This window comes from Myodes glareolus, chromosome 21, assembly GCF_982192425.1.
Source record: "Myodes glareolus chromosome 21, mMyoGla1.1, whole genome shotgun sequence".
Classification (NCBI taxonomy): domain Eukaryota; kingdom Metazoa; phylum Chordata; class Mammalia; order Rodentia; family Cricetidae; genus Myodes; species Myodes glareolus.
Window position 1 is genome coordinate 16,314,788 of NC_142046.1, and position 14,100 is coordinate 16,328,887.

The window sequence follows — 14,100 nt, forward strand, 5'->3', positions numbered from 1 at the left end:
TCATTCTCTCTGGCCTTTCTTCCTGCTTTTGTCTCTGAGACATTCTTCTTACAGAAGCCCCAGAGATCTTTTTTGAAAGATGCATTACTTTATTATTTTTAATTGTGCACATGCACGTGTGTGTGTGTGTGTGTGTGTGTGTGTACGCATGTGTGTGATATGAACGCAGATGCCCAAGGGCAGAGGTATGAACTAGGTTTTTGTTTGATTGTTTTGCTTTGTTTGAGACAGGGTCTCTCTCGAGAACCCTGTCCAGGAACTAGCTCTGTAGACCAGACTGGCCTCAAACTCACAAAGATCCACCTGTCTCTGCCTCTTGAGTACAAGGATTAAAGACATGTGACACCACACCCAGCCTGAATCAGCTGGTTTTAAGCACACTTTTTCCTTTCTGTTTCTGGGTGCCTGTTTTCCAAACATGTTCAACCCAAGGGTCTGAAAAAATTTTAGTTCTCAAGGCAGAGAGAACATTTTTTAAGTGCTTCAGTTTTTTGTCTGCAGTGAACATATAAATATGTTCATACAATACTAATGGCACAGAACAATGAAAGTGAATATCAGTAAGCATCATGTATTTGTTTTCCTTTTTTGAATGCAGTTAGCATTGCCTTAGCACTAACTCCAGGCTCACAGCAGAATCTTCAGCACCACGGACAGCTACCAGGTCGCAGGCTGGTGAAATGAGCAAGGACAGTGCTGAGTACAGTGGGGTGCAGTGGGTGGCGTAGGTGGGGCTGAAGGATGAGTATCAGCTCTCTGCAAAAACATGAGAAGAACATCTCAAGGGAAGAAGCACTCTCCACACATGCTCTGAAACTAGAGGAAGATGATGGCTTATTCGAAGACCTTCAAAAGCCTACTGTGGAGGTTGGGGAGATGGTTTCCTGGAAGTGTAAAGACTTCAGTCTAGACTCCCCAGAACCCTTATAAAGTCTGTAGAGTAGATGTGTAATCTCAGCACTTCTATGAGAAGATAGGAGACAAAGACAATAAAATTCACAGAAGCTCGGGGGCCAGCTAGTCTGACATACTCAGAGGAAAACAAGAGACACTGCTTCAGACAAGGTGAGGACAACTTTGATCTATCTATACACATGTACACACATGCACACACCCACGCATGACTTTAAAAGAACCACTGTGTTAACTACAGTGGAGATACCGAATGTGGGCCAGCAAGATGGTTCAGTGGATAAAATGTGCTTGCTGTCCACACCCGGCCACCTGAGTTTGATCTGTGAGATGCACATGAGGGTGATGGGGAAAGCCAGCTCCACAAACCAGCTCCACATGGTCCACATGTACACCAAGGCATGTGTGTCTGAACTCATCAAACACATGTACATGCATTAATAATAAAATATTAAAAAGAATGGTGAAGCTTGAGAAGAGGGGTGCAGATTGTTAAGGACCATTAGGAGCCTAGACCTTATCCAAAGAGGTGTGGAAAATCACTGGGGTGTTATGGCAGGAGCAGCGATCATTTCTGTTCAGGGTCCTCTAACGTACTGATATACTACAGCACATTTTTCTCTTGGGATTTTATTTTTAATTAAACATAGATGCTGGTGTGTGAGTATTTGTATTTGAATGTGAGTACTCGTGGAGGCTAAGAGAGTGTGATGGATCCCTTGGAACTGGAGTTACAAAAGGTTGTGGCCTACTTGGTGAGTGTTGGGAACTGAACTTAAATCTTCGGCAAAAGCAACAAGCACTCTTAACTGCTGAGCTGTCTTTCCATCCTTCAGAATATTTTCCTTTTACTTTCCAACAGGTAATGTCTTACATGATACAAAATTGAAAGTAATCAATGAGAAAACTATTTTACCTCTATTTTTTCCCTGAAGTGATCAACCAACATTATTCATTTCATATCCATATGTCCAGAGTTATATCTGCCTAGAAAGCAAATATATGCATACATATATATGAATATAAGATTCATATATAGATATTCCAACTGTATTGTTAAAAATAAGAAATGCATGCTTCACCCAGCCTTCAGCACCTAGTTTTTTTTTTCATTGATCTTAATATATCTGGGGGTTCTTCCACAATGATTGTGCACTTGGGACCTAGTATCTTGGGCCTGCTAGACACATGATTTACCCCTGAATTATACCCTGAACCCTCCCTAAATGTTTATATACCTTGGGTTGGTACTGGAGACATCTCATCTGTCCAAAGGTATGTCTTTCTATTTTTATTATCTTTTTCTTTTGTATGTTTTTTCCATGTGTATGTATATGTGTTCATGTATGCCCAGGTATAGGCAAGCATGTGGTTGCACTGTGAATGTGTGTGCATGTGTGTTTGGGACCCAGGGGACAACATAAAGTGCTTTTTTCCTTTGAGACAAGGTCTCTGTCACTGGCGTCTGGGGCTCACCGAGGCAAGGTTGCTGGCCAACCTTGCCTCGGAATCCCCCAGGCATCTTCCTGCCTCTGCTTCTCCACCCATCACCTGGCTTTGTAAAAAGGAGGGTTTTATTTTTTAATTGTGTGTACAAGTATGTGCATGGGGGGTTATGTGAACATAGGTATAGGTACTGATAGAGCCCAAAAGAGGGTATTGGTTCCTGGGAACTGGAGTTACCACTTGGTGTGGTCACAGGGAAGCAAACTGCGGTCCTCCACAAGAACAGCAAATGCTCTCAACTGCCGAGTCATCCCTCCAGCAATCACATCTAGCTTTATAATGTGAGTTCGGTGACTCAAACGCGGGTCCTCATGTTTGCAAGTAAGCACTTTATTGTCTGAGCCTCCCCTCAGTTTCATTGGTTTTTACAAGGTGTGGCCTTGCATCTTTAGGGTGTTCTTGTCTAAACTGTGTGTCATATTCATAGATCTCTCTCTTCACTTGCATCAATATTCTCCAGAGAAAGGGAAGCAGAAGGATAACTGAATAGAATATGGATGGACGGATGGGTGGGTGGATGGGTGTATGGATGGATGGGAGGATGGGTGGATGGGAGGATGGATGGATGGGAGGATGGATGGGAGAATGGATGGGAGGATGGGTGGATGGATGGGAGGATGGGTGGATGGGAGAATGGGTGGATGGGTGGATGGGTGGATGGGAGGATGGGTGGATGGGAGGATGGGTGGATGGGAGGATGGGTGGATGGGAGGATGGGTGGATGGATGGATGGGAGGATGGGTGGATGGGAGGATGGGTGGATGGGAGGATGGGTGAATGGGTGGATGGATGGATGGGAGGATGGATGGTTGGCAGGATGGGTGGATGGGTGGATGGATGGGTGAATGGGTGGATGGATGGGTGGATGGATGGGTGGGTGGATGGGTGGGTGGATGGATGGGAGGATGGGTGGATGGATGGATGGATGGATGGGTGGATGATAGATAGGCAAACAGATAGACAACAGAGATGAGAGGAAATTGATGATCACAATTGACAGACATGATTGTTAAGGCTGAGAAGACCCACGGTAGCCATTTGCAAGCCGGTGACTCCAGGGCCCCAGTCATAGGGTCCAGTCCGAAGGAAGGCCAAAATGAAGTAAGCTGGTGTGTAATGCACAATCTGAGGCTGAAGGGCTGAGAATTTGAAGCTCAAAGCTTTGAGCTCTGATGCTCAGGATGAGAAGGGAAGGGCCCCAGCCATGCTAGTGAGAGAGGAAAGGGTCCTTTTGTTCTATCCAGACCTCCAGATAACTGGATAACATCCAGAAACAGTGAGGATGTGTCTTCTTCTCCACTTAGCCACTCACACACCAGTGTTCCTGGAGGAGCCATCACAGTCACACTCCAAACTGACCCTTCGCCAGTCTCATAGGCAGCCCTTAGTCTAGTCCTGTTGGTAACTGATAATTAACCATCACCGCACCTCTTCCTCAGCTAACTTCAGAAATGTCAGGTAAGTGAAGCTCATTGCCTTTCTTACGGCAGATCTCCCTGGCCCGGAGTGGACTTGGGAGTCTCATGTTAGTCAGTGGAGTAAGGGAGGCTCTTTTCTCTCTGTGCTGGCTCTTAGACACCCTCCATGCCTCTTGGAAGTTATGTGCTGCAGAAAAGATGTTGGGGCAGTACTGCTCGGTCCAGCCTCTCCCCTTTATGTGGGACCCTGTGGAGACTGACCAGCTCCCACTGTCCAGCTCTGTCTCTGCACTTGCTGCTGGCCAGTACTTTTCTGCTACCAGTCCCTCCACAGACAAGTTAGAGAAGAATATGCTGAGTGACTACATTCCTAGTCAGTCCAGAGGCTAGATCCTGCACACCTTGATTAGATTGAGTGTGCTCCAGGCCAGCAAGGCACTGGCTGTTTCTCTAAGTGACCACATCTATGTTCATGGAACCTATATTCACTTTTTTTTCTTTTTCAACCCTCATGTGTGTGGTATACATGCTTGTGTATGGATATTCGAGTGTGTAAGGAGGGCCTGTGTGTATGTGTGTGCGCACGCACACGTGTACACGTGTGCATGAGGAAGTCCAAGGTTGATGATGGAAATTATCCTCAATCATGCTTCCACTTTATACACTGAGGCAAGGGTTCTCAGTCAAACCCAGAGCGCATTGATATATCTAGTCTCACCAGGCAGCTTGCTCTGAGGATCCCCTGTCTCTGCTTTCTGATGCTGGAATTACAGGTCAGGTCTGCCCTGCTTTGAAATCATTCCTGGGATCTGAACTCCAGTCCTCACACTTACCCGGCAGATGCTGTAAGCACTGATCAGTTTCCCTAGATCAAATGCCAATTCTTGATAGAACTGCATTTTCAGGGAGCCTCTAATCCAAAGTTGGAGCGTTTGCCCCACTCCCTAATAGTTGATTAGAGACAAGAGTTCTTTAAACTCTGTCTCTTTCATTGGCCAGCAATCCCCTCTCTCCGAAATAACTGCAAAGCCTTTCAAGGCAGAAACTTCGTTCTCTTCTTCTTTGCATGTTTTATATCAACCCCCCACAGTGCCAGGCACACTGGTGCTGATTAATTATTTTTTAAATAACTCACTGGGAAGGACAGGTATTTATAACCTCTTTCTCCACCTGTCAAACAAAAAGGAAACATGTCTTGCTCAATGGCAGGCCTACAAGCCGGTACATGCATGGGGTGGAGCCTGAGGGGAAGTGGTGGGCATGTTTGTGCTGTACCTGCCCTCCATACCTTCCCCCGCCCCTACCCAGGAAATGCTGGAGGTGGTGGGCACAGCTATACACCCAGCTGAGTGATCACAGAAAAGCTGATTATAAAGGCAGGGCATCCTTAGAGATGACGGGTTCTTAGTCTCCTCACTCTACTTAGTTAAGAGCTGTAAGGAGAGCTTGGCCTTCTCAAGGTCCGTGGAGACCCGGGTGTGGAGCCCAGGCCTGTTGTCCTTGTCTGTCTCTGCCCATGGAATGCCTCCTCTTTAGTACAATAGGGTCAACGACCGGCTTTTGGGATACCCGTGAGCACGCACATAGAGCTCTTAGCGTGATACCCTGGCACTGCTGTGGCTCTATGCATGGCAGTGACTGTGGCTGCACTGACTTGGAAGAGGAGGGCTCGTTTCTCTGCAGGGCAGTTGTCTGCCTGTGTCACACGCTTGTTAGGGTCCAGCAAGCATCTGATGAGGGTGACAAGCAACTTTCTTTTGGGACAGTCCTCTAAGGGCCCAAGTGAAATAGGCCCGGTCTCCTTGTTTAAAATGAAAACATCCCGTGTGACTAGTTAGATAAGACTTGAAACTCCCCCTGCCTCAATTTCTCCCTTTTGATCCACATAATTTGGTCAGAGAAAGAAGATATAGGAAGCTTTGATTGATGGGTTCATCTGGTCTTGGAAAGGGGCCTCTGGTCCTCAGAGCCGAGGGCTGTTATTTAAAGAACACTGATGGAAGAGCGGAGCTAGGTATTCAGATCACTCTCGGAGGACCAGCCAGTCAGCCAGTCAGCCAGTCAGCCAGCCATCGTGGGGCATTTAGAGAGCTAATTCCTTGCTTCAGTATTTAAGGCCTCCCAAAAAGCTACATCCATCTTCTAGGAAGAAAAAAATGTTCTTGTGTCTTCCTGCTATCCAGACATGATTCAGTGCTCTGATATTGACACCGCTTCTGTAGGAAGATTTAAAGACGAAAACGCAATGTGTTCGAGCGCTGGTCATTTTTCATCGTCACTTAGTGACAGGGGAGCCTGGAGTCAACCACAGCAGATTTGCCTTTGGTGATATTGATCGTGGGCATGCGTACACAACTGTTCCCAAATCATTGGCTCCCTCTACCAGGAGCCTCAAAGAGGTAGGGATGAGAGGGGGCAGAGAGGACCCTGCCTATAGATCGCCACTCTACCAGAGTCTGGGCGATTATTGCCAGGACCGGGTGGGCCGGAGATGGCTGCCCATTAAATGCTCCCCCATTTGACAGCATGGCTTATTGTCTTATCATAGTGGAAGCCCCCAAGGTGGGAGACCCAAAAGGGCTTAGTCGTTTCATCCTGTGGCTTCTTTAAAATTGTCAAGCTGGGGTTTCAGGCTTTGTTGACGTCTGTCTCTCTTTTGGAAAAGCATGTGGATCAACAGCTTCCAGGTCATAGTGAGAGGCTACTGGCTGAAGCTCCACAGCCTCTGTTCTCCCTCCTAACCACAGAGATACCTGTTGGAGGCTGCGGTGGCCTGGACGCTCTCTGAGCTTCTTTCTCCCAAAACCTATCGGAGGGGGGGAGCAGGAGGGAGTGGAGAAGGAGAAGGGGCTGTAGGCAGTCGGGATGTGGCACAGTGTCATTACTCTGCATTGTACAAGTGAGACTGAGCCTGAAGAATGCAGGGCTTGCCCCAAACTACCCGGTGCTTCCTGAGTCATCACTTCTCTCCCCTACTCCCTGCTGCCAAGTTTACCCGGCGTCACTTTCCTTCAAAGCCAACTGCAGACACAGGGTTTTCCTGTTAACAGGGCTTCTCTTCAGACCCCGCGTTCCTATGAGTAAAATTTGACAGGTGGCGGGGCCTGGCGAGATGTCTCAGTAGGTAACGGCACGGGCTGCACAAGTCTAGAGATCTGATTTCAATCCCTCGACCCTGTATGAAGGTGGAAGGCAAGAATCAACTCCACACAATTGTTCTCTGACTTCCATATGTGGAGCACAGTACATGCATTTGTATTCATGCACATGCACGCGCAGGCGCGCACGCTCGCGCTCGCGCACGCGCGCGCGCACACACACACACACACACACACACACGGGCGGGGGGGGGGGGACACGGGGGAATTCGTTGCAAGGCTGGGCCCAGCTGGGTGCACCTTGGAAGCACAACTCCTCGGAAAGCGGCTGAAGCAAATTTGGATACAAATTTAGGGTCTCAGTTCTCCATCCACCCAAGCCTAGCTATCTGCTGGTGGGCAGAGGGCTCCCAAGGAGCCCTCAACAGAAGCCATCAAGAGTTTTAAGAACCTTGGGCCCTGTGGAAGACAGAGCCCCAGCTGTGACGTCTGGGTCGTAGATGCTGAGAATTCATAAGAGAGCCATCTCTCACCGTCAGGCAGCTTTCCTCAGTATTTAGGCACAGACTTCCCATCAGTCACTCCTCCTCAGACCCGGCTAAGTCATCCCTGCCCTTGCCTGTGCTGCTACCCTTTTCAGCACTGGTCTACCCCTTTCTACACGATGCCTGTTTAGACACTGCAAAGACAATCAGGAGACAGCCTCACTCCCTGTCCTGCCTCCACCGTAGACACACAGGTTTTTGAAGAGAGGAGAGGCCCCTTTTGATCTTCTTATTATTTGACCAATAGAAAACATGAGACCAAGAGAATGCCATCTAGTCAAGGTCTCAAAGCTTCAGAAGAGTTTGGTCTTTTAGAAATGAATATAAAATGAAATAAACTTTAATAAGTCTTCAGGTTTTAGTGGATAATATCATGCCTATAAGACTGAGAAATCAGCTCGGTTGGCAAAATACTCACAGGCCTGAGTTCAACATTCAGAATACGCATAAAAAGTAAATGAACAAAGCAAAAGGCTCACCCCTGTGATCCCAGTGCTGAGGAAGTGGAGAGGGGCAGGCCCCAGGCTTGTTAGCCAGCCCACCCTATGTGGCAGGCTTCAGGCAAAAAGAGACCCTGTCTCAACAACAAGAAACAATGCACAGCTCCTAAAGAACAACGCCCACATGTGCACACACCCGCACACAGACACAAACACACACACACACACAATAATGTGTGCCGCTGTCACTGTGAAAAATCACTTGTCCTTGCAGTGGTCCTTAGAGGTGGGTGTGGCTGAGGCTCAGAGACAGTAAGGGCTTTCTCCACAGACACACACCAAGCTATAGGCAGAGCTGGGCTTCCGTCCATGCCTCCTAAACTTGTGTCTTGATGCCATTTGCAACCAGAGCCAACAAAGTGACAACAGATCCCCGAACATCACATTCTACAGATGAGAACAAAGTGAAAGGGTTCCTTTGGAACCAAATTGCTCAGCCATGGTGCCAGGAATGAAGGGCACAGCAGTCTCGTAGGCATCCCAGGACAAGGATGTCAGGGACTCTTGGTCCCCACGTCTGGTGAGAAAGATACACATTGGGTGCTCTTGAATGACAGCGACAGTGACAATGGCCTCATCAAAGGAAGGCTGCATATTCCAGCACACGCCTCTCTGCGAGCACATGAGATAAGAGAGGGGGTGTCAGTGTCACCCCAGACGGACCAGAAGTCTGGCCCGATTTATCCAGAACATGCTGGCAGAGTCACAGGGAAGCAGCATAAATGCTCAGGATCACCCCTTTTCTGCTTTTAGTTAGTTTCCAGCCTCCGCACCCAACACCTCAGCAAGGATTGTACCCAAGCCCTTTCTCAGGAATGTTGGGGTGAGGCCTGGGTTTCCTGTCCCCCTCAGGTTCAGTCATTCTGTGAATACACCCTGCTCTCTTATAAAACTGGCAGCTTCAGTGTGTTGTGAAATATTATTTTAAGGTGTGCTACATTTGTTTATGCTGCGGAACATTTGTTTAATGATGTTTAATGATGTGTTGCATTCTTTTATGTTGCATTGTTTATCTCTGTGAAGCTGTGTTACTTTGCCTGTTTAAAACACCTGATTGGTCTAATAAAGAATTAAACTGTCAATAGTGAGGCAGGAGAAAGGATAGGCGGGGCTGGCAGGCAGAGAGAATAAACAGAAGGAGAAATCTGGGAAGGTAGATCTAGGAGCAAGAAAAGGAGGAGAGGAGGGCTCCAGGGGCCAGCCACCCAGCTACACAGCAAGCCACGGAGTAAGAAGTAAGAAAAGGTATATAGGATAAAGATAACAAGCCCAGAGACAAGAGGTAAACAGGATAATTGAAGTTAAGAAAACCTGGCTAGAAATAAGCCAAGCTAAGACTGGGCATTTATGAGTATAAGCCTCTGTGTATTTATTTGGAAGCTGGGTGGCAGGCTCCCAAAGAGTCAAAAGAGGAAAGAATCAATAGAATAAAAAAAAAAACCCAACTAACTACGTCAGTGATTGGCGTATCACATGTCAGTATCTTGCTACTTCAGAGTTAACCAGCTGGCTCAGAATCACTGACCAGGCAGCCAGACACCTTACTGAATTCCAGACTTAACCCTAGATGGTCATCACTCTGGGACTTGCCACCCACAAACACTATCCTGGCATCAAGTGCATCCAAACAGGTCAGGATTCTTCCTCCCTTGTTCTTCTTAAGTTACGTTACTATTTATTTACTGTGTGCATACCTGTGTTAGTGCACACACGGAAATCAGAGGACAAGTTTCAGAAGTCAGTTCTTTCCTGCCGTACATGTGTCCCAGGGATGGGGCTCAGATCGTCAGGCTTGGCAGTTAGTGCTTTTACCTACTAAGTGAGCCCTCGCCCCAGCCCCTTTCTTATTTTTTTGTATCATCATTGTTCTCTCTCCAATTAACTTGAACCTCTCTGCCTGTCTACTATTGACCTCTTGCTGTTGTTTCTGGGGGGATTTTTGTTGTTTGTTTTGCGATAGGGTTTCATGAAGCTGAGGCTAGCCTTGAACTCCCTATGTAGCCAAGAATAACCTTGAACTTCTTCTGATCATCTTGCCTCTACTTGTCAGGTGCTGGGATTACAGGCATGTGCTCAGTTTATGAGGTGCTAGGGACTCGTGTATCTAGACAAACCCTTTGCTAACTGAGCTACATCCAAGACCTAATGGTGCTGTTTTAACCCCATTCCTGTTTTTGGACATACAAGCATCCAAGGAGTGTCTTCTCAGGAGAACATCTAATTGTGACACTATCTTCTCAATTCCTGTGGAGAAAGGTGGCCCTGAAGTGTCACCAAGACTGTAAATGCCAGGACAGGGGACTTATCCAGTCAGATGCCTGCAATGGTTAAGAGCCTCAAAAAAAATTTTTGCTCCAGATTTTCTTCAGAGCAAAAACGGTTCTGGCATCTCCAAGCAAGGCGAGCAGAGCACCTTCACAAAAGGGTGCAGCCAGATCCCCCTGCTTTCCTGCTCTCTAGATTCCATTTCCAAAACCTGCTGTTTCCCTCTCTGGATCCAGAAAACAGAGTGCCTGTCAGTCAGGCTGACTGGCCTGCAGCCCAGAGCTCTCCAGGGGCCGTCCTGTCTTAGCCTTGCTGCCCTGCCTGGGGATGAAGATCCCTGGAACTGGGTTTTCAGACTCCAAGAGGTCAGAATGACTCTGAAAAGATATTCGCAGACATTATCTTTCCATTTTTTCCAGGCAAGGGGTCTAAGGCTCTAAAGACTTAGGTAACGTAGCAGGGTGTCCCAGGGGTAGCCCAGCAGGGCAGAGGTGGAGGTGGGCTCCCACCATGGGAATGCTCGCCTCTTCCAGGAGCTTGGCTGTTTTCCATAGAACCTCTGGCTAAGCTCACTCTGCCCAAGCCGCTTTCAGCATTATTTCTGCATTGTTCTATCTCTGGGGAGTATCCTGTTTTAGACTTTCTTCCCAGTTGAATTTGTCTTCTTCCCCATGAGCCAAATCTTATTTTGTTATTTTCCCATGGATGTCTTTAGCCCCCTTTGAGGCATCTGCTTCGCTCTTCTGCCTCTTGGTGACAGCAACACCTCCCAATTAAGAATCGTATGCAAATTTCATTAGTGTGCTGTTGATTCCGTCTTCCTGATCATTATTAAAGATGTTACATGAAAGATGAACAAACATTGGCTGCACACCCCTCAGCAGGGCATTGCTCTGCCGCCTGCCTCGTGTGCGCGTGTGTGCGTGTGTACGTGTGTGTGTGTACGTGTGTGTGTGTGTGCGTGCGTGCGTACGTGTGTGCATGCGTGTGTGGCCCCTCAGCAGGGCATTGCTCTGCCGCCTGCCTTGTGTGTGCGTGCGTACATGTGTGTGTGTGTGTGTGTGTGTGTTTATTCCATTTGCCAAGAAAGCTCTTTTTCACCCTGGGGTGAACTGATTTGCAAGGGAAGTTTCATAGTACATCACGGAACATGTTTTAATAAACCCTAATTTTATCATTACCCACCGTTGTTCTTTCATATGTGGACTCCGCAGAAGAGACATGCTTAGGTGTCTTGTCTGCCTCCCACAGAAACTGCGGAGTTCATGGTCTCTGGGACACCAGCTGAGTTTCTTTGAATATCTCTGTATTTCTGGGTTGACCAACCAAGAGCACGTGCTAAATATCTACGTATGCAGGCTTCCCCTTTGCTGGGAAGAGATGTCTAAGTGGAAAAACATGGTTGTGCTAGATCATTTTCTGTTGTAAGAAGACACTCAGGGCTGGAAACTTTAAAAAGAAAAGAAGTTAGAGCTATCTAGCGGCTTTGGAGACTGTTAAGACCGTTCTCTGGCAGCTCCATGATGTGGCCTCTGGTGGAAGGCCTGGCATTGGAATCACGGTAGCGATGTGTCTAAGGGGGATCCCTCAGTGAGACAGGAAGTCAAGAAGTGAGCAAACAGTTCAAAAGTCAGGTCCACTCTGTCCTTTCAGCTCACTGTGGTGAGCAGAAGTCTGAGGAGAGCTCACCTAGTCCCTCTGAGAGGAACACCCCCAGTGACTTAACCACCTCCCACTGCACCCCACTACTTCTCTTAGAGGTCCCACACCTCAGTCCTGCCCCACATGAACCCTTGGAAACTGTACTCAAACCACAGCTGAGGCCCATGTTCTCAGGAACCCCACAGTCCAGCTAAGTGAAGGGAATATTCCTGGCCACAGACCCAGGGCACCCAGAGAGAGAGAAAATTCAGATTCTGTGGAAAGCAGATGGAATCAGGGGCAGGCCACACACTAAACCATTCAAGCATATTTTAAGATTTGTATATGTGTGTGTGTGTGTGTGTGTGTGTGTGTGTGTGTGTGCCCTCAGAGGCCAGAAGAGGGCATCGTGTCTTCTGGAGGTAGAGTTACAGGAGATTGTAAGCCGTCTCAAGTGGGTGCTGGTAACTGGACTCAGATCTTCTGCAGCAGTGGTGCATGGCCTAAATACTGAGGCATCTCTCCAGCTCCCATAAGCATGCTTTAAAACACGCTCTATACTGTCTGCAGGCACCGCTTACCCAGTGTGGACAGTTGCAGCATTTGTTATTCTTATGGCATCCCTCCTTTTCCCCCCTCCTTTTTGGTTGTAACAATTTTTTTTTAGTTTTTTATCACATTTTCTTACTTATTAAGGTCATATGTGCATTGTGTGGACATGCATACCACGGCACACATGTGGCGGTCAGAAGACAACCGTAGGAATCAGTTCTCTCCGTCCACCATCCCAGGGATCAAATGCAGCGGGTCAGGCTTGACAGCAAGCACCTTTGTGTACAGGATTATCACACTGGTCCTTCCAAAATGCACTTCTGGCTGACCAATTAAAGGCCTTCATTTTTAAAGCAATGTTTATATTAGCTTTTTTTTTAAAAAAAAAAAAAAAAAAGATAGAGTTTCTCTGTGTAGCCCCAGCTCTCCTGGAACTCAGAGATCCACCTCCCTCCGCCTCCCACTTGCTGGGGTTAATGGTGTGTGCCACCATGCCTGGTTCTTCTTTGAGATTTTCATACACTATAGTCTGACGATATCCAATCCTCCCCTCCAGCTCTCAGATCCGCCCCCACCTCCCCACCCACCCAACTTCATGTTCTTTCCCGCCTTCTCTTAGAAAATCCCTGGAGTCCAGTTAGTACTGGCCAGCTGCTCCTGGGCTAGGACCTGCCTGGAGGGTGTGTGGTATACCAGGTGTCACACCACTGAGGAGAGCTGACCCTCCCTCTCTCCGCAGCCGTCAAATGTCGGTAGCTCCTCACCTAGGGGCAGAACCTCATTTCCACCTCCCCCTCCCTGCTGGGGTCTTGACTTGAGCTCGCACAGGTCTGTGTACGCTGGCCCAATCGCTGTGAGGTCATGTGTGCACCTGCCCCACTCTGTCTGTGAAAGTTTCCTTGGTGGCATCTGCCACCTCTGGCTCTTCCAAGCCCCTCCCGCACTTCCGAGAAGAACCGTGAACCTTGAGGGGAGATGTGTGAGGCAGGCATCCCATTTAGGGCTGAACACACCAAAGCCTTTGCCTTACAACGACAAGTCATGTTAATCAGACTTTTCTTAAAAAAAAAATATATTCCCACAGACAGCACTATTACAGTATCTAACATACTTTTAAAACATCCCTTACAACAGTGTCTCTCTGCTGTTCCTTGTTTAACTTTTTACCTGACTGCGCCCCACAATCAAAATAAAAGAAGTTATTCTACGGTTAGTGTACTTGAATCGGGACCAAAATAAGGACATTTGGTAGAGATGCCTCGGAAGACTTACCTACAACATGGCCTTTTAAAATGTCATTTGTGTGTTGAGGGCTCCTAAGTCTCCTTCCCTGTAAAATTACAAATTCAGATACCTCTGAAAGGTATTGGCTATATACTATGAACACAGAGAGATCTATATCTGACCATGAAGTCTTGGGGTTGAAGGGGAACCCGGGGGGTTACTTATGCAAACAGGATTCATCCATCCGGATCCTCACCCCAACACAGAGGCCTCAGCAAGAAGAACCTGACATATTTGACAGATGGGTCTCCCTTCAATCTGCAGAGAAACCCATTTTGAGATTCTTGTAAATAACACATCGTCCTTGCACAGATAAGCACTCCGCTCTGCTTAGTAAGCACGTGTGTGCGCTCACACAGGTGCAGAGGCGCTGTTGCCT